Below are 20,547 nucleotides of genomic sequence, written 5' to 3' on the forward strand. Positions count from 1 at the left end.
ACAAGATATGGCAGGTAAAACAACACTGTACCCGGAGGATTTATCTCCATATCGCAGAAGTTATGCAACACATATTTCACGCCAGGTGTCAGGATTTAGAGCCAAAGTTTCTGTCCAAACATCCTGACCAAGCAGTGAACTGTTTACCAATCCAGACATGAGTTATCATCTCAAAGATATATCCTGTAAGGAGAATACACATATTATAAATCATTATCTTAGGAGGAGTTAAAACACTGGATCTATGGTCCACTGATGGAGGCCCTAACATTTGCAGAATTCTTTGGTGTCCGGTTTGCTTTAGCAAGAATGATGCATGCTGGCTGCTTGTTGCTGTAGAGGTCAGTGTCTTTACTTTTCCTCCTAAATCAGTCAAAAAAAAGTTGACTTTGTCCTAACTTTAGTTAAGAGATATATGTGGAAGTAGGCCTGCTTTTAAAATGATGGATATCATGTTGGAAAGAAAAGTTGGCAGCCCCAACAGAGAGATTGAGGTCATTTCCCATTCTGACAAACCGACTAATGCAAGAAGACACTCAAAATTGAGCACAACTTATTCAACAAGGCTTAATAGAGTCTTAGAGGAAACAATGCCACAGTGTAGATTAAGTTAGCAGAGCTAGCACCACCAGCATTTGGTCCTCCTAATGTCAGAGCCGTCTGTCGTAAAGTGCGGCTGATCGACAGGTCGAGCCGCGGGGAGTTGGAGAGGATCGATCAGAGATGCTGAACTGAGAAAGAGAAATGAAATAATTCAGTGAAATCACTTAAGACGTCACCTTTTGAGAGGAGAACGTACCAGGAGAAGCTCCACGTGAAAGAGCGCGGACATGATCAGTGGAACATCACAATTAATCAGCAGTCCAAAGACAGAGGGAGACAATACACCAGGACCGGGTTTAGCAACAAGGCAAACTGGGATCCACATGGAAAATGCACTGTGACTAGACATGTTTGGAAAAAGAAACCAGCTTGATGAAGGCTACAGGATAGGGACCCGTAAGCACAATGAGGAGGTCGACAAAAACAGGCACATCCTATCTAAAATAATAGACTGTGTCAAGCTCTGTGGTGTGATATCTACATGTTTGCTTGCTATTTTGGAGTTTTAGCCCCCCAACGAGAAAACTCCACCAGCCACCACTGCCTTTAGGTGTCTTTCAGCTTTTTGTTTTGGCTCTGCAACTGAACTTACTTGTTTGGGTCTTCTGAGCTCAGGACGCTGAGTGCTAAAAACACTGTGTGGAAAAAACACTAAAACAAAACACTGCTAGTGAACAGAGCACCAAATAGACACAGAAACCAATGCTAAGCAGAGGTCAAAACACTTTGTAATCAGGATTTCTACTTTGATGTTTGAGGCTAAGCATGAAGCATGTTGTGCAAGAGAATTGCTGCAGTGAAAAACAACGCTATGAGAGTGATAAAGCAGAACCTGTTGCTTTTGTTTTATACATTATTGTTATGAAATTACTGCATATGGTTGCTTTAAATGCCAGGTTTGCACAATATGTAAACACTTCTATAGATCAAACTGTAAAAGAAGCCCCTCATAATGATAAACACCAGGAACATCGAAGAGTTCAATTGCAAAAACAGATCTCTCCGTTTTTATACATTTTCTAAAAACATATTTATTAAAGCTAGGGTTGGTAGTCTCGGAAAACCAGCATGAGTTTGAATGTAGCTTTTCCTCATGACTCCGTCTAACCCCTCCCCTCCTCCCTCGGAGCTCCTCCAAAACGACCCCCCCCCCCCGCTCACATGCACGAGCGCCGCTGATTCTCAACCATATGATCGTGACTGATTCAAAACCGGTCCTCAACAAAACATTCTCATAGTGAAAGTTAAAAACACAAACAAACATGGCTGCTGTTAGTACTCACAACTGTCATGCTAGCATTATCCAGTTGTACCAGTGACACGATATCAGGAGAAAAGTTATAACACATATATAATACTGTAACAGCTCTACTGTTTGTTAAACGTGTTCAGTGAAGATGTTCTTAATTCCTACAGTGTTGACGGTCAGTGAAGGCATCAGGAGAGGTGTAGAGTGTGTGAGCGGGAGAGAGGAGAGACAAGAGGAGAAGTTCTTCATTCATTCAAACATTGATTGTTGTTTTGTTGGTTGGCGTGATCACGGCCGACAGTGACCGGTTATTAAAGATCAACGTGTTCACCAATCGGCTCGTCATCCCTACAGCGTCCGGACGGACGCTACAATAAATATATATTTTCTGTAGGACTTACTGAACGTCATTAATTATTCTGCTTGTTGGTGAGAGCTTTTTAGACTCTGATCCGGACTACAGTCCTGAGCAAAGCACCTCATCAGGTCAGAGGGGACAGGCCCGAGGACGAGCGAGAGGGGCAGTAAATAGAGTCAGGGGAAGTAGAGGCAGGAGACGGGGACTCGGAGGAGTGCACGCCGGGGAAATGTACGCGCAGGAGGAGGGCAGAACGGCTGGACGGGATTTGATTGGTTTAAAATTTGGGGAGCCAAAAAACGGTGATTGGTTGGTGTTTTCCCAGGTTTACTCCGGCTGTAGATAGCAGCTTTTTTTCACTCTTTTTTAGGAACACATCATGTAATGATTGCCATCAGGACATAAAGATCATTTTAACCAGTATGACAAAAAGTGTATCTAAATCTGATTACCAACCCCAGCTTTAATATACATTTTTATAAAGTTACATTTTTTAAGATACCACTAATTAGTAATGTCATTTTGACTTAGTAAAAGCCAACCAACTTCAATTGATTGATAATACCTAAAGCTAGTAACAGACAATATATGTTTTTTGAAACGTTTTTTTTTTATTTTTGCAAAAAGCAAGATATCTGTTTTTGCAAATGTACTCTTCTGCACTTTCCTTTACCTCTGCAGAGCGTTTTAGCCTCTCTCAGCTCATTGTTTTGGTTTTCCAGCAGACAAGTGTAATGATTGTTTCACCCTCTGTTCTTATGAAGACAGCTTTCACCAAAAATGCAAATATAAAAAAAAAATGAAGAAGTGACCAACTTCTTGCAAGAGTTGCTCCAATGAAATATCTCGAATATATCAGGAAATTCTCCAATCTGTGAAATAAACAAACATCTGCATCGCTTGATGACACAACAGGCCTTAAAGACAATAATCCTTTGGGTGAATCAACCCAAAAAAAAGAGAGCTGTAAATGTCAATCACAAAAAACAAGCCAGACGTGTAATGAGATAAAAGGATGCATGTGCCAATCAGAGGAGTGATTGTGGGCAGAAAATAGCAAACACGTTGTTATTTTGGATGGAGCTGTGCGTGGGAGGACACTTATCTGCCTGCATCAGAATGAATTCAAAAAGACAAGTATAACAACAAGAGCAATATTAATATTTATTACATCTGATGCTGTGGACGTCAGCAGAGATCTGACAATGAGAACGGACGATGTTAAATAAGTTAAAGAGAGGAGAGAGAGACTTTATCACGGAGGAGTAATGTGCAGATAGAGTGAGAGCAGCAGAGGGGGTAGAAAGGATTGCAGCTCGGCCTCGTGTGGTTGATCTTAATGAACCATGGCACTTTTATTATCATTATTAATTAGCAGTTTTCAACTAGCTTGGTGTGATCAATAAGGTGGAGTGAAACAAATTCCAATGGGCTGTTTGAATCAATCAGGAGGAGTTTTTATCTACATAACTGCCACTAAGCTCCGCTCGTTAGCGCTAACATTACCCGATGAGAGATTTGCAGCATTTTTTAATTTTAACGACATAACTGAGCGGCCATTTTTCTTCCTCTCCTGCTCATGCCTAATCCCTGCAATTTCTCGCTTTCTCTTTGTTTCTCCTCCCGCTGTTTTTTTTTTCTTTTCTTACAGAAGTCTTCAACACACACTCAGACGTGTTGTATATTTTACGAGGACGTGTGAACATGCCGCAAATGCATCCGTGTACGCTCAGACCTTAATCCTCCTCACCTCCTAATCAGACAACCATTAAAATGGGATTAGAGACAATCTGCTGAAATTCCACATTTCCAAGCGGGAGATGTTGTCCTTGTTTACTAAGCCGTGATTTTTCCCTCCTTTGGAAAGCGACACAATCTCTCACACTCGACATGATGAGAGCTGCAGACCACCGAGACCACATGCAGGAGTGCTGTGTGTTGCTGCTGAACTGTGACTAAATCTGGAGGCTGTGGGCACCCACTGTCAAAGCTCTCTACTGTGCAAAACAAAAGCTTTTTGTTGTTGAGTGATTATCGTAATATTTTCATGAGGAAGAGGAGCAGACGGGAGGCTCGATCAGGTGCTCTTTGGATGTTTCAGGTTTGCTGTGCTTGATGGATTCAGTCAAAAATGCAAACTGCAACTGTCCTACCAAAACCAATCCAAAGCACAACATAGGATTTGTGTAGAATAGAAAGCCTTTATTTCACATTGCACAATGTATTTTAAAAATAGCCCATGCATTCTGTCCCACACAGGTCTTTATCGGCGCCTTTGTCAGCAGTATTTCTGACAACAAACCCGACAAAGACAGCTACATTTTTCAGTTCTGATTGACTGAATCAATTTTAAACTGATGCAATTACCCCTTCACAAAATCAATTATTAACTTAAGCTCACGTGAAATTGAAATTCTATCAAACAGTATGATAATAATATGCTTTTGTACATCTTTCAAATTCACAATGAACAGATTAATGACACAGTTTTTGACACGTGTGTATAAAATGCCTGAAATATTTGGATTTTGTTGGATGGATCACCACGAAATTTGATGTTTACATTGACTTCCTCACCAGGATGAACTGTAGTAACTTAAAGAGGGGGCATTAAGCTCACTGTCAGGCTTTATGTTGTCCCTCTGATACCTCTGTTGTAGCTTTCCCGTTCCTGGTGAATAATGAAATAGAGACTTCTGCCGGCTGACAAGGTTTTGTTTTCTTTGCAAAGAAAAGGCCAGTCAACATCCGAGCGGTTAGAATGAAGAAAGACCCCTAACATAGGGAAAACCTGAACATTTATACCTGAGGAACGCCCCCCTAAAGGCTGATTTATACTTCTGCGTTGAATCAACGGCGTACCCTACGCCGGGGGTCCGCGTAGCTCCCGTACCTATGCCGAGGCCTACGCACGTAGCTGACGTGCACCTCCTCCAAAATGTAACTCCCCGTAGAGCCGACGCGGACCTCAAGCTCTGTGATTGGTCCACTCGGCGGCTTTGTCTTTCCCGCATTTACAGCACTTCCGGGATCCCGGACATCGGCCGCACATCGGCCGTGTATTTCATCTCCTCCTCTCTATTCTTCATGTAATCATGTCTGTATGATAAACAGCAACATGTATCAGCTGTAGATTAACATAACACGCTCTGAATCTCTGTGGAAAAGTAAACAGAGATCGTAGCGGGACCGGAAGAAGGCGGCCGGCTATCAGAGAGACCACACTGCCCTCAGGCGTTTCGGCGGAGAACAGCTGTGCGACACGGACACACCGACGCACAAGTATGTGGGGCTCATGTCTGCGTCAGCCCCTGCTGCGTAGGGGAGACGCAGAAGTATAAATCAGCCTGAAGGTATGCTTCACACCCTCTGCTGCAGGTATCTGCACGAGGGCAGGGTTGTGTATTCAGGCGGGAGGTTTAGGAGGTCTAGACATCAAAATTTAAAACACAAAATAACCTGGTATCTCGGTGAAAAAGTAGGACATGGGACACCTCAAGCACTGCACCAAGACAGGGTTGTGTATTCCGAGGAATTGCCATTACAGGTGTCTTCAAAAACACTAATTTTGGGGTACAGATTTTTTTTTAATTTGTTTATTATTTAAAAGGACCATGCATATTAATTAACACTAAGTATGCCAGAGTTAGCCAAAAGGCTAGTTTACATCCGTAGTCCCTTGCCAGATGTTAAAAAGGCTCCCTAAAAAAATCAAGATTAAACAAAGATAAAACAGAGTAAAATACGATCAAAATAAGAAGGTAGAGGAGAAACCAAAACACAAACAAACAAACAAACAAACAAAGAGAAGAAAAGAAAAGTACAAATAGCACCATACGATTAAAAATGACTAAAAGCTACATAAGGAGATGACATGAAGGTCTTTGAGAAAGTGTCCATGGAGCAAGACAATCAGGAAGCAGCAATAAGGATTTAGCCTAATAGTTTAGTTGCACGCCCATAAAGTGGTGGCCCAGGTTCAGTCCCATCCTGCAGCCCCATTCCTGCATGCCACTTCCCCTCTCTCTCCTTCTTTCCTACTCTATCCACTGTCCTCTCCTATCAATAAAGGTGTAAAAGCACAAAAATATAACTTTAAAGACTCCTACACTAATTTCAGCCTCTGTCTCAAATGCTTAATTTCAGCTACTGTCTCTTTAAGAAACACCCCAGCACTCCAGAAGCCTCTTCCACTGTTGCCATTCTAAAAAGCTGTGTTAAGACAAATCTTGAAACATGGCCGTAGGGTTTGGACCTCAAATCTGAGCTGGGAAAGTTTGGAAAGGAACAAATAAATACCAAACAACAAATAACTGAGTGTGACCTTTATTATGCTCTCCTAAAGAGATTCAGAGATCAGTGATGTCATGATTTGAGCAAATCTCGTGTGGCTCTCGTTTAATTCTCGTGACTTTTTCCAGAAGTTAAAATGCATACTAGAATCAATGCAGGATTATGTTTACTGCCTACCTGATAAGATCTGCTGAAATTATCAGTCTGAATTCATGTTTTCCTGGACACCACAATATAAGGCTATTTGGCTGCAGAAAAATAGATCATTATTTGATATTAGACACTGATTTCTTGGTAAAATCAGTGTCTAATATAAGTTTAAGAGTGAAGTACTGACCTCACTCTCTTCCCTTTCTCTCTCCTGTCTGTTTTTGTCTCCTTCCTCCTCTCCTCTCATGGCAGTCAGCAGTGGAGGGCTACTTAGCACACAACAGTTAATACCTGTCTAATTTATTAGCCTCCTGCCCCTGCCCTGAAGGGCCATTAGCAACACACACTGACACAGCACACCGGCCTGTGTCGTAATTTATTGTCTTATTACAGAGCTGCAGCGGCATCAATTAATTATCCATTAAAGCGCTGCTGTCCCAGGATTTATGGAGGGGACTGTGGGGAGTGAGGGAGACGTAGTGAGGGAGGGTGAGGAAGAGGAGGGTGAGCAGATAAATGAGAGGGGATGAGAGATGGATCGTTGTTTTTGGGGTGTGTGCCGAGGTTTGAAGGTAAAAAATATAGTGCGCTGAAAGAGCTTTAAATAAAAGTAGCAGAGTCTGCAAATCAAACGTAGTTGTCCTTGTAAACAAATAGACTTTAATTGTGGGATTATTTATCTCTGTCGACGCTCAGATATAATCTCTGCCAACTGCAAATTCAAAGAGGTGATGCATCATTTTGTTCACACCGCTGAAAGTGTGACGTGTTCTTGCAACAACCATGAGGGGAGAGTATAAACGCTGTGAGCGTTAGCATAAATACCATAAATGCTTGAGCTCATGATGTAAACAGACATCACTCAACACAGATATGTAACTCTCTGTGAGTCTATTAGAGTCAAAGCTAGCTGAAAAACAAGAAATGATCTGGAAGAATGGGAAATATCAAAACAGTAATGTAAAAAGAATTAACATCTCATCCACTTAAAAAATGTATGATAAAAGAATAAGGTGACAAACATGAGTGTTCTTTATACAGTCACCTATGTAGAGGGAATTTCTTTAAGGTTGTACTTGAGAAACCTTTGAAAGGTCCTCATTAACTTTTGCAAAAATATTCTTTTGTAAGATCCAGAGAAACTTTGGTGAGATATTAAAATGCTTTTGTAAGATTCAGAGAATCTATTGTAAGATCCCAAGAAGGTTTTGCAAGATCCAAACAAACTAGTATGAGATCTGAGAAACTTTTGTAAGATCCCAAGTAAAGTTTTAGTTTTTGAAAAGTTTTTAATAGATCCTGAGAAACCTACCAAGAAATATTTGCAAGATTCCAAGGAACTCCTGCAAGATCCTGAGAAACTTTTGTGAGATACCCAGGACTTTTGCAAGATTCCAAGTATAACTTTTGCAAGATTCTGGGATACTTTTGTAAGATCCTTGGGACTTCTACAAGCTTTAGACACTTTCATGAGATATCCAGGTATTCTGCAAGATCCCAAGAAACGTTTGCAAGATCCTGAGAAACTTTCAAGATCCTGAGAAACTTTTGTGAGATATCCAGGACGTTTGCAAGATCCCAAAAACTCTTTCAAGATTACAAGAATGTTTTTTGCAAGACCTGGGGAAAATTTAGCAGAACCCTGTGAAACATTTGTGAGATACCTGGAACTTTTGCAAGATACCAAGAGACTCTTGCAAGATCCTGAGAAACTTTTGTGAGATACCCAGGACTTTTGCAAGATTTTAAGTATAACTTTTGCAAGATTCTGGGATACTTTTGTAAGATCCTTGGGACTTCTACAAGCTTGAGACACTTTCATGAGATATCCAGGTATTCTGCAAGATCCCAAGAAACGTTTGCAAGATCCTGAGAAACTTTCAAGATCCTGAGAAACTTTCAAGATCCTGAGAAACTTTCAAGATCCTGAGAAACTTTTGTGAGATATCCAGGACGTTTGCAAGATCCCAAAAACTCTTTCAAGATTACAAGAATTTTTTTGCAAGACCTGGGGAAAATTTAGCAGAACCCTGTGAAACATTTGTGAGATACCTGGGACTTTTGCAAGATACCAAGAGACTCTTGCAAGATCCTGAGAAACTTTTACAAGACCTGGGGAAAATTTGGCAAGATTGAGAAACTTTCTAGAGACACCCAGGACTTTTGCAAGATTCTAAGAAACATTTGCAAGATCCCAAGAAACTTCTGCAAGCTCTTGAGAAATATTTGCAAGAGATTTCAAAAAAGTATTTGCTCAGGCATATTACTACTTGAGGTCACAGGCTCTGGAAATTCCAATATGGTCTCCCTGGGTCAATAACTCATCAGCGGAGTGATGCTTTTATAAATAACCAACACGTCTCTTCAGTCACAGAGAGGTAGCAGCAAGCTACAACCTGATTCCATCCTTAAGAGCCCTCCTCTTGAAAATGTACAGTGGCCTATATGCACAGTTGGCCTTGTTGTTTTGTTTTTAACTCTGCAACTTTACTTCTTTGGTTCAGTCTCATCAAAGTGTATAACCTTCCCTTTCCAATAGGTACCATATGGAATAACCTTCCACAATATTTGGCATGACTATGCTTCAAATGTGCCAAAAGAAACCTCATTCACCCCCTCAGAGTTAAGTGTTAATTCAACCTCATAAAAACCCACTGGATGTTCACACTGAGCTCCTCCTGCTTCATGTTGCTTCACACAACCTAACAGCTGTTCTGCATCCTCAAGCAAGCAAGGAAATTTGCTTTTTAGTACCGCAGTACCTCAAAACTTTTAATCACTACACAACTAAATTAAATATACAGCATGATTTTGAATATCCATACATCCAGCAGGTGCAAAAAACGGCTCTGTTTCCTCCAAATGAGTCGCTCTGTAAGATATATGTTCCCCAAACAATATAGAGCAGACTTACTGTTCTGTATCCACATCCTGTGTTTACAAAAATAGAAACACCTCTGTCCTTGAGACCTGCATATATCCACGACAAAATCTCCCTCCTCTCCACCCCGGCCAGTATTTTCCACCCAAACACAATTTGTTCAGAAAACAAAGTGTTTCCTCGCTCTGACAGGCAGAATGGATTACTTCCATTACGCTCTACAAGAAACACATTCTGTTGAGATGAAAGGGTTGTAAATTATTGCAGAAGGTGCTGCTGCTAACAAGCCTGGTGATCTGGGGCTAATGGGGTTCACATTCACTAACTGCATCCCGGCAATGTGACAAATCAAACGCACCCGAACGAGCAGCATCATCACCGCGGTCAGAAAATGTACGGCGATCCTGACTACGACCTGATATTACAACATCATTTATATGACTTGTGCGTTTTTATGTGGAGCCAAATTAACACCTTCTCTGTTTTTAATCTCATTGTGCAGAACCTATTACCTTCCTCTGACCTTCTGAGGAAGTAGAGGAAGTGATTGATTGACGGGACAAATCACTCAGGGGACCTTTCGGGCGACAGGTGAACTCCATAGCACGGCGTTGACAGAGTCACATCACTGTTGTCAGGATGTCAGCCGACTCACCATCGCAACTGCTGAGTGACAGACAGAGCAGGTGAGACCGGGCTGCGGAAGCTATTCCAGCTCCTTCGTCTGCATCACACACACACAGATATACACACACACACATACAGGTTTACACACATTTTATTATTTTGTTGTCATTGCCAGAAAAATATCAGTGCACAACGACTCAGACACCTCTATAATTTCTAAACAGGTCCTTCCTCCAGGACAGACAGAATTTAAATTACATGACATTAAAATGATTTCAAATCTGCAACAACTAGAGGTGAGATGAGGCAAAAAAATATTCAATCAATGGGTAGAAAGTGTGTATTTCCATGTTTTGCTACCGAACACTTCTACTCTACAACATTTCAAAGTCAAACTTTCTCTTTTGCCACATTTTTCTAACAGCTTCTCTTCGGAGAACACTTCTGCAGATACATTTGGTCCAATATGCCTCTAAAAAAACTTCTTTAATGTACTTATATAAGATTGCTATTGCTGTACTTTTACTTATACTGTTCATAGTTTCATAGTGGCATCACAAATCTTGCTTTTTCCACTACAGGTCCCAATTTGGCGTCCACCAGGGCTCCATACTCGGTCCTCTGCTTTTGCACAAACTACCTCCTAGTAAGTCCTGTTATCATCCCGTTAATGTTCTATGTGCACATGTTAAACAGATGTTGACTGATCTGAGAGTCTGCTGCCATGTGAGCAGCTGTGCTTCGGGTTTAATGCCAAGTTCGGCATGCTAACATGTTCCCACGTTTGGCCTTATTGATAAGTTACACAGCCTTGCTCCAACCAATGCTCCATTTATGCAAGCTACAGGTACTGACAATGCTGGCACTACTTATCTTACCACTTAGCCCCAACACTCCAAAACAACATGCAAAGAGAAATAGAAGAGAAAGACAGAGAGAGGAGAGATGTTAGTAAGAGGACAGTGAAGGCAAAGCAAGCGCAAGAAATCTGAGTAAAACTGTAAGCTCAACCTCTCCCTTCTCCTCATATTCCATGAAATACTGAGATGTCTAAAATTATCCAAATGCATCTCGTGAATACTTCTAGACAATTTTATGATAATTCAATCTGGACCAAAGTGGTTGAGTTTAAGCTAAGCTAAGAGATTCTAGATACAAGTCAAGCAGGTAAGGAGCTTGATAATCTGCTACATGTAAATCCTACTTGCCTCCTTTTCCCTCTGTTTTTGGTTTCCTCCATCCTCTGAGGGAATTATCTGACTTTCTAAGAGTTCCTTTCACTACTTGTATGAAGTACCAGCCTCTGATGTTTGAGGCTAAGCATGTAGTATGTTGTGCTAATGCTGACAGGTGCTGTAAATTTAGCAGATAACTCTCTGCAAATGTTTGGAAATTGTTGCATATGGTTGCTTTAAATGCCATGTTTGCACAACATGTACGTGCGCACACAATAACAAGTGAAGTCCCTGATGGTGAGGAGGGTGTTAATAGATTGGAAAAGTATTTTGTCTTCCTTTGTTTAACTTACAACCAAACCAACCCTGACACCAACAAACCCATCATCAGTTGTTTCCACGTCAAGAGCTTTATCATGGTCAGAGTTCACCTTCATAAAAATGTGATTCCTGTGCCATTGTAATCTCTTTTCATCAGCTCGCAGAAACACTCGCGGGCAAACCACAATGGGTTCACACGTCCTTGGGAGGGAAAATATATCCAAACATGAAATAAAAAATGTGACTTTCCCCTCACACCTCGCTTGTGTCGTCGTCCCCCGGGTGACGCAGACAGGAAATGGGAATGACTGCTTCCTGCCCGAGCCGCGCTTTGAAGGCAGGCTACGAGGGGACGATGTCATGGCGGAGCAATGTTCCTGCGCTTTCACCGCGCTCTTTGTAATGTGTGATTTACAGCTTCCCCCCCCCCCACGCTGTTTCATCTGTGATTTAGTGTTTCCCAGTCAGATGGTTATCGGCTGCCTTACATGTCCGCTTCGTTCCTGCAGGACTGAACGTGGAAACAAAGTGACACCAGGCAGCTTCAGGACATGATCAGGACTTTGCAGAGCAGCTTTACACTTTAAATGTTTACACCAGAGCTTCTCCTTTAAGTCTAACTCCAAACCTGCGTCACTCAAACTTTATTTTCTTCCTCTCTTTGATTGACGTCATAGTTGCAGAAACTATAAATCAATCAATCAATCTTTACTTCTATAGCGCCAAATCACAACAGACGTTATCTCAAGACGCTTTTACAAACAGAGCAGGTCTAGACCACTTTATGTCAAACTATGAACAGAGACCCAACACCAAGACAGGATAAGACTCAGTCTTACCCCACCTTAATCCACCATGAGCATTGCACCTTGCAGTATTTAGCTAGTTACAGCGGCAAGGAAAAACTTCCTTTAACAGGCAGAAACCTCCAGCAGGACCAGACTCATGTTAGACACACATCTCCTGGGACTTTCGGTTGAACGTAACAGTGTTTGTGGCGTTAACACATTTGTTGAAACACAGAGGGAGTTCCTGGGAATGCAAACTAGTTTAGTTTTTTATTAAGATTTCAAAATATTATTTGATATAGTTTTTTTTCTCCATACGTCACTGGCCTGATTTGCACAATCTACCCGGGACTTCAGCCCACGGTCTAAACGCAGACAACAATGGGGGCACAGGAACCTTTTAGTTCCAGGGAAAGTAGTTCTGGGGGCTAAAAGACCCCGGAACTCTTGGTCGAAATGCACCTTTTATTGTTTCTTTGCAACTGTGTGACATATTTCACTCCACCTTCTCTGTTCCCATGGGCAAACTCCATCCACATTGAGGGGACACTCACGGGAGTGGCAAAAACATATCAAGACTCTCTGCAGGGGGGTCCTACTAACATTTGACTAAGTTTTATCCTCATTGAACCATGATCTGTGAGAATTAAAGAACACCATTAATGTAAATATTGATTTAAATGGTTAGTAATGGAGTTGATAATGAGATTAAAAAAATGTTTATTGGGATTTTTTGGGGGTTTTGACACTTTTGGATGACTAAATATGCCCCGGGTCAAATTGACCCAGGAACATTATTCCTGTTCCTGAGAAACGAACATAACAAGAGGGTTGCATCAATCACACATTTTCCAACACACACACATGCACATGTTCCTATCAACAGTCAGCACTGTCCCTGCCCTGACCTTTGACCTTACCCTCTTCCTAACCTTCACCTTCACTCTAACCCAAACCTCCTTGTAAATTCTCTGCACCCATAAATCCTCAACCCTAATTTAAAGGTGAAGGTGATTTAGAGTTCAGCCTTTCAACTGTCAACATCCATCTTTCTTATTTTCGTGCCTGATCCTTATCCAGTTTACTTTTTATTCCAAACACAACAGCTTGAAGTTGTTTTTATCTTCTGATTATCTGGACAGCTAATAGCCTAAATTAAGACGTGCGTTTGATGGATGTTAAGCTCTGCATGTGTAAGGCGGACGGTAATGGCATGCTTTCATACATCACAGCTTCATGAGTCGTGTGAGTCTGTTATTCCTCTTGCACACTAAAAAAGAATCCTGAATCGTTCATGGTTCAGTCATTCAAACGGAGGAATACTAATTGTAGTTTGGAAAGGATTTGATTCTTCTGGTGTATCGCCCTTCCCTTTATTTATACGCAGAGATTCAAACATGCTCACGCCCTGTTCTGAGGCTAGGGTGGACAGCTCTTAATGAAGCCCTGTCAGAATCAAAGGAGACCAAAGTGTGCCCTCAGGCTTCTGTTTACCTCAGACTAACACAGACACTGTCAGAACCACTTCTTCTCACTCCAAATCCCTCTCTTCCTCTTCCTCGTCATGACCTAACCCCTCGTTTTTTCTTCGTCTTTCACTCTTCTCTCCTCGCACATGTCGTTGTTGTCATTCTCTCAGCTCCTTGTCCTCCCCCCCCTCCTTCCTCCGCTGAGTGAGATACCGTACAGAGAGAGAGCAGATGGTGCAGCCGCCATAGGTTTGTGAGGCGTTCACTGCTGAGTAAGTTTGTTTTACTGTGTAAACATTCAACAGATCCTCCGACTAATGATGGTGTCGGTGGAATAGGAATAACACAAAAGAAAAGCTGTGAGGAGAATGGATTTCAGTACGTCATAATTCTGACACGTGAGAGGTCGACCAAGAAATGAGACGTTACTGGAGGATTTGTGTTTGCAGCCCTGACACATGACACGAGTTAACCCTGTACGTCATTGTCTTTACTACTAGAGCTGCTGATCATTTCTAGTTATCATTTTAATTTAACTAACTTTCTCAACCTCTTATCAGCACTTGAAGCTAACCATTACAACTTCAGAAATTAAGCTAACTTAGTTAGTAACACACTTTATTTCTCCTAGCAAACCATCCAAGCTGTTTTTCTTCATATCTTCACTAAATTGTACAACTGTGTCTTTTTATTTTGCTCCTTTTGTTAATAATTTAATCTATTATTATTACTTTTAGCAAACTATTTCCACTTTATATTGTCTATTTAAGCTAACTTATTGAGTTGTTTATCAAAGCTGTTAGCCTTTCTTAATTTCAATAACTCTCCCAGCTGTTTCGTTGTTATTATTTGGGCTGTTTTTATGACTTTTATCAGAATCAGAATCAGCTTTATTCGCCAAGTATGCTTGAACACACAAGGAATTTGACTTTAGTAAACTGTGCTCTCTTTGTACAAGGCATAAGAATAAGAATAAGAATAAGACCTACAATAAAAAATATAATAACAATAACATCAGCTATAAATACAAAGAAACAACAAATAGGCATGACTAATATGTAGAGGCTAAAATAATATGATAAAGTGCAATGGTGAGTTGCAGCTGACTATTGCAACAGTTTGCAGCTGGTTTTTATTCACTTATTACTTTCAGCAAAGATTTGAGACATTTACTTTTTTTTTTTTAATGCTTAATTTATAGTTTTTCATTTTACAAACAAGAACATTTATTCCCTACATCCACCCAGCCAGCCATATTACCCACCCATCCTAAACTTAGAGACAAGAGGGACAAGAATTAAATAGATAAAAACATAAATAAATAAATAGATAAATGCATAAACGAATACATAAATGAATACATAAATAAATAGATAAATGATTACATAAGATAATAAATAAATAAACAACATAAAAACTAAAAAAATAATAATTATAAAAGTAAAGGCAGTAACAATAATAGCTCGTTTTAAAAAATGCATCTGTAAATTAACAAGCAAATACTCAAATAATAAACATTGTAAACAAATAAATAAATAAATAAATAAATAAATAAATAAATAAATAAATATCATAACAAATTCTCCTTTACATTCATAGACTGAACCTGAGACATGATGGACTCAGGTTCTTTTCAGATTCAATAAGAGGTGACCAAATGGCATTATGTTCTCAGGACAGTTGGCTCAATTGTATCTTAGTTTTTCTAGTTGCAGCATGGAGAGCATTTCCCCAATCCAGTTGTTGAATGAGGGAGGTTTATCAGATTTCCACTGTAGTAGAATGAGTCTTCAGGCTATTAATGAGGTAAAAGCTATATAGCCTTTGCTTGTACCTTTTGGGGAAGGGACCCCAAAGATGGAAAAATGTGGAGAAGGTGATATTGTTACACCACACATATATGAAAGCACCTCCAAAATGTAAGACTTTAATTACCTTTTAAATACCTATTATAGCTTCTTAACTTGCTCACACACTTCAAACTTTGACACATGGTGTTCAGGTGTTAAAATACGGGGATGTATGTTTTTAAAATCAAGTCGTTCTTTCTAGTTTTGCACACGTTGGAGTACTTAATCTTTTCCTAATAGCAGAAGTCCCCTTGTAACAAGTATCCCTGCTGCTGTAGAGTCTATAGCTTCCACCCGGTGTACCCTGTAAGCGTATATGTGCATGAGAGTGTGCTTTTGTGTGAGAAAGTCCAGGGCCAGCCTCGTCCTGATCCCTCCCACTCATCACGGCAGTGCCTGTTTTTAATCTGGGCCAGTGATTTATGAAGGAGCTTCGGCTGTGTATATCTCCTCACTTCCTTTCATTTCTCAAATGGTTTGTGCACTGCGGGATGATAGATTTATCTACACACAACCCCTGCATGACTAATTAACTCTGAAATATCAGGGCCAGATGTGGAACTGAAAGACGGACCCCAGAGTGCTCTCTCTCTCTCTTTCTCTCTCTCTCTCTCTGCCTCTCTGTCCTGTTCTTTCATTTTTCTAACTGTTGCTTGTGATTTTTCTTTTCCCCTTCTCAGCATCCATCTGTAACTCTGCTGAAAGTATGACAGGGTGTTTGAGGTGAATGTAAATGTTGTACAGACGGAAAATGACAGTTATGATTTGGTAGCTAAACACGGATCTTTACTTTTAAGGAGAAGACTTTTTCAACCAGAGCTAAAGACTTAGCCTGACATCATTGAACAGTAAAATACACCAGGCGGTAACACCGATGATCACATACAGCCCTTGCTTTGGTTTTGTGGTGTGCATGAAAGGCTCGGCTTCAAGTGGTAACCGAATGAGAACACCACGGACGCCAAGAGATGAATCGTTGTCCTCTTTGCCTTTATATGTGGAAATACAAAAGTTGTTGTTTTTATCTTTGTGCTGAAAAGACGACAAAGTTAAAGATCTAGATTAACATTTGTCATAGCTCCTTTCGGTCCAGTACGTGGCTAACATTAATCAAACTATGATGTACTAGCCTGTATAAGAAATGGACGCAGTATCCGTGACGTCACCCATCTGTTTCTGAAGCGCTGTTTTGAAGACTATTGTCGGCGGGTGCCATATTGGAAATTCTGAACACAACCAAACTTTGTCCGAGCTGGTGTGAGATAAAGAGGCCGGCCTTTAGCGTGTTTGCTAACAGCTACAGGTCGCCCGCCTATCCATCAAATCAGCTATGCCCTTATTTGGGCAAAACTTGTAAGTTTAATATCTTACAAAATAACAAGTTATAAAATAATTCACCCCCAGTACAGTGTGTGCCGATAGAGAAATTAGCTACTCAGATCTAAACAGTTTGTTGAACCAGGCTGTAAACATGTTTATTTCTGCTATAAAGATAGTCTTCTTTGAATGGGTGTGTATGTGGTTTCCTGCGTTTCTGCAGCCAGCCTCTAGTGCAGGCATGTCCAAAGTACGGCCCGGGGGCCAATTGTGGCCCGAGGTCCATTTATTTATGGCCCCAAGCTTCCATCTTAAATTGTGTTAATTATAGCACAGAAATTAATCACATTCTGAATCATCTGTACATTTGTTGTTTCTTTCAAGCGCACAAACAAAACTAAAGTCAATTCAGAAACGTCTCAAAAAGCTTCATATGGACTACCTCTCTAAAGCCAAAGCACTGGGGATTCTGCAAGACAGCAATAAAGAAGAAACACAAGAACTCTTAAAGTTGACAGGTTTTCAAATTAATATTTTTATCATGATGTTAAAATGTTCTTGATGAACACTAAAAGTTCAGAAGACAGAAAAGAGGACACAAGACAAGATCAAAATTATGAAATTGTACAGAAAAGGCAAAATTAGGTGCATAAAAAATGTTCAGAACTCAGGAAAATAATTATTTTGTTCTTAAAATGTTTCCTGCTGGTCAGAACAGTCTTAAAAACAACATGAAAAATAAGTGTGATGAAATCCAGATCATGATCCTTCCATAGAAAAATAATGATACAATATTTTTTCCCACATTGCCCGACCCGAATGAAAAACATTTTCCTCCAGAAGAAGATAACGTTTGCTAATCTTTACATGGTACTTCCTAGTTACTGTTTTATTGAGAAAACATTTAAAATAATTGTTATTAAATAAATATTTCATATGTAACTTTTAGGATTCCAAAGTGTCAGTAGGAGCCACTGGCCCTGAGGTATTCTGACAACATCATATGTGGCCCTCTTTGAAAAAAGTTTGGACACCCCTGCTCTAGTGGATGCTCCATGAACTGCAGTTTTGAGCTTTTCTGCATGGGCTTCATATTTTAAGACTGGAGGTTGCTGCTTATGTACAAGCTGCGCTCTCCCTTATGTTAGCTTACCACAGACTCTGCCAGTTACATGATAACACAATGTATTTATGTGAAACTGGACTCCATGGGTTCCACTATTTCTGTCACAACTCTTGAATTCGGCGCTTTCAGAAAATCATGTTCACGACATCGTGGGTTGAATTTTACTGAAAGCCTTGAGTGCAAGAGTTTTGACATGTCTCCTAATTTAAATAAATAATAAGACCCAACGGGAGAGAGAGAGAGAGGGAGAGAGAGAGAGAGAGAGAGAGAGAGAGAGAGAGAGAGAGAGAGAGAGAGAGAGAGAGAGAGAGAGAGAGAGAGAGAGAGAGAGAGAGAGAGAGAGAGAGAGAGAGAGAACTCAGTCTGATCTCATCTTAATCCACCATGTATGTTTTTGTTGATTGATACTGTTCTGGTTTTTGTTTTGTTTTTTCAACTCTTTAAAGCACTTTGAATTGCTTTTTGTATGAATGGTGTTTTTAAAGATAAACTTGCCTTGCCTTGATGATGTTTAAAAAATGGTGGAACCCATGGAGGCCAGTTTCACATATTTACATAGTATTATTATGCAACTGACAGAGTCTGCAGTCAGAGGCGCTAGGTTAGCTAGCAAAAGGTTAGCTTGTGCAGCATAGTTAGATTAACGTTAGTCATGTATGAGACCAAACAGAGCTATGGCAAGTGTTAATCTAGATCATTAATCAACCTAGGATGTCATAAATACGATAAGAGGGAGTCTCTTCTCGTGAACATGGTAAATACGATCCCATTTGAAGGCACCAATACTCAAAGTTTGTAAAAGTGTGATTTCTGAACCTGTGGAAAAAAGGAGAAATTTGTGACTTTGCATTTGAAGCAAATGTTAGCGTACAAAATTAAAGGAGCTGAACGTGTTGAACAATTACCTGCAAAACATCCATGTTGTTTCGGTGCATTTTAACAAGCCAGCATAGCCGTGCACTAGTTTAGTGTTTAAAAGCGTTTACAATCTGGGCTCATTGAATACAAAGCCCATTGATGTGGACTCATGCTGGCTGCGTGCTTTCTGGAGCAGGCCTGCATGAGATGAGTCAATACAGAGTTTCAACAAGGTCCTCACATCACACACCCATAAATCTCCTTTATGACAGATTAGAGAGAGCAATGGCTTTTCCACTCGTTTACCCATAAATACAGCAACACGCTCGGCTGGTTTATGCCTCTCTCTTCAGACGATGGAATGGGTGAGCTGATGTTTATAGCTGTCACGGACCAGCAGTGAATATGTCTCTTACTGGCCGCAGTCCAGCTCAACTTCAAAGCAATAAGAAAGTAGAGCCGCCCTGTAATGGAAAAGCAAAACAGCTGTGTGCGACATGATTTAGCTTTGTTCCCTCCAGAGTGCGTTTTGTTGTGAGAAAGAACAAACAAGAGAAATTTAAAGAGTATTTCCTGCTGCAGGTCGGGGGAGAGATAATATTTCCCACGCCAGTTTTTCAAAAAGTTCACGTCGTTTATTTTGGATTAGAAATAAAAAAGGGAAAGGAAAAAGGAGAATGTGTAAAAAAAAAAAAAGGAGGGAGGAGAGGAGAGTGGCTGTGAGAGACGGAGAACAGGTTAGAAAGGAGCCAGGCGAGCCGTCAGATCTGTTGTAGGCGTTTTTTCCTGACAGCTGTAATTCTCCAGCCTACAGAATTTCATCAACAGCAGTTGCATTTAAGCTGCGCCGTGGGGCAGCGGCCCTTTCAAGTCTCCTTCCTCTGACAGGTAGATTTATTAGTCCTGAAATTTGTACAGATCACACGTCACTCATGGCAAAGCTGTCAGCGTGTCAGAGGGGCCTTCTGGCTCTTTTAAAGGTGGATCTGCCCGGAAGACTTTTTACCCATCAACCCTCCCTCCCTCCCTTCCTCTCTCTCTCTTTCCTCACCCATGACTTACTCAGCTCAAACTCAACCATTCAAAACAGGAAAAAAAAGAACAGTTGAAAAGAGAAAGAGGAAAATGAAATAGCTTCAGAGATTAGTGATGCTGACATGTGACGTCTTTGCTTATAGGCGAGAAATGTGCCGTACTCTGTGTTGACAAATAATGACCTGCCTCGTTCTTTTTTTCTCCAACTTTTCACGAGTACATTGAACACAACATGCACACTCAACCTTTATTCATCACACAGATTCTTTTTAGTCACCGTATAGTCCTGAAGATGAGACAAACCCTGATCCTAAGACCAACTTACACAAGATGGATTTTTAGAAAGTGACTTTTGGTAGACCAATTGTTACTTTTGCAACATTTTGCATCTGTAGTTAAATTCCCTGTGGAAAAACTTCATTTTTCACACTGAAACAAAAAAAATTG

The 20,547-nt window shown here is 40.6% G+C and overlaps 1 protein-coding gene across 2 annotated transcripts in view; it reads left to right on the forward strand.

Annotated features, from left to right (window-relative positions):
* LOC117831114 (GRAM domain-containing protein 2B) overlaps positions 1-20,547 on the forward strand; it is a 173,983-nt gene that overhangs the window by 49,285 nt on the left and 104,151 nt on the right. For both annotated transcript variants that reach the window (XM_034709634.1, XM_034709633.1), the window contains 2 exons: positions 10,037-10,220; positions 10,743-10,807. The gene's annotated coding sequence lies outside the window, so the exon portion shown is untranslated. The remainder of the gene's footprint in view (positions 1-10,036; positions 10,221-10,742; positions 10,808-20,547) is intronic.

Source organism: Notolabrus celidotus, chromosome 19 (assembly GCF_009762535.1).
Source record: "Notolabrus celidotus isolate fNotCel1 chromosome 19, fNotCel1.pri, whole genome shotgun sequence".
In the NCBI taxonomy this organism is placed as follows: domain Eukaryota; kingdom Metazoa; phylum Chordata; class Actinopteri; order Labriformes; family Labridae; genus Notolabrus; species Notolabrus celidotus.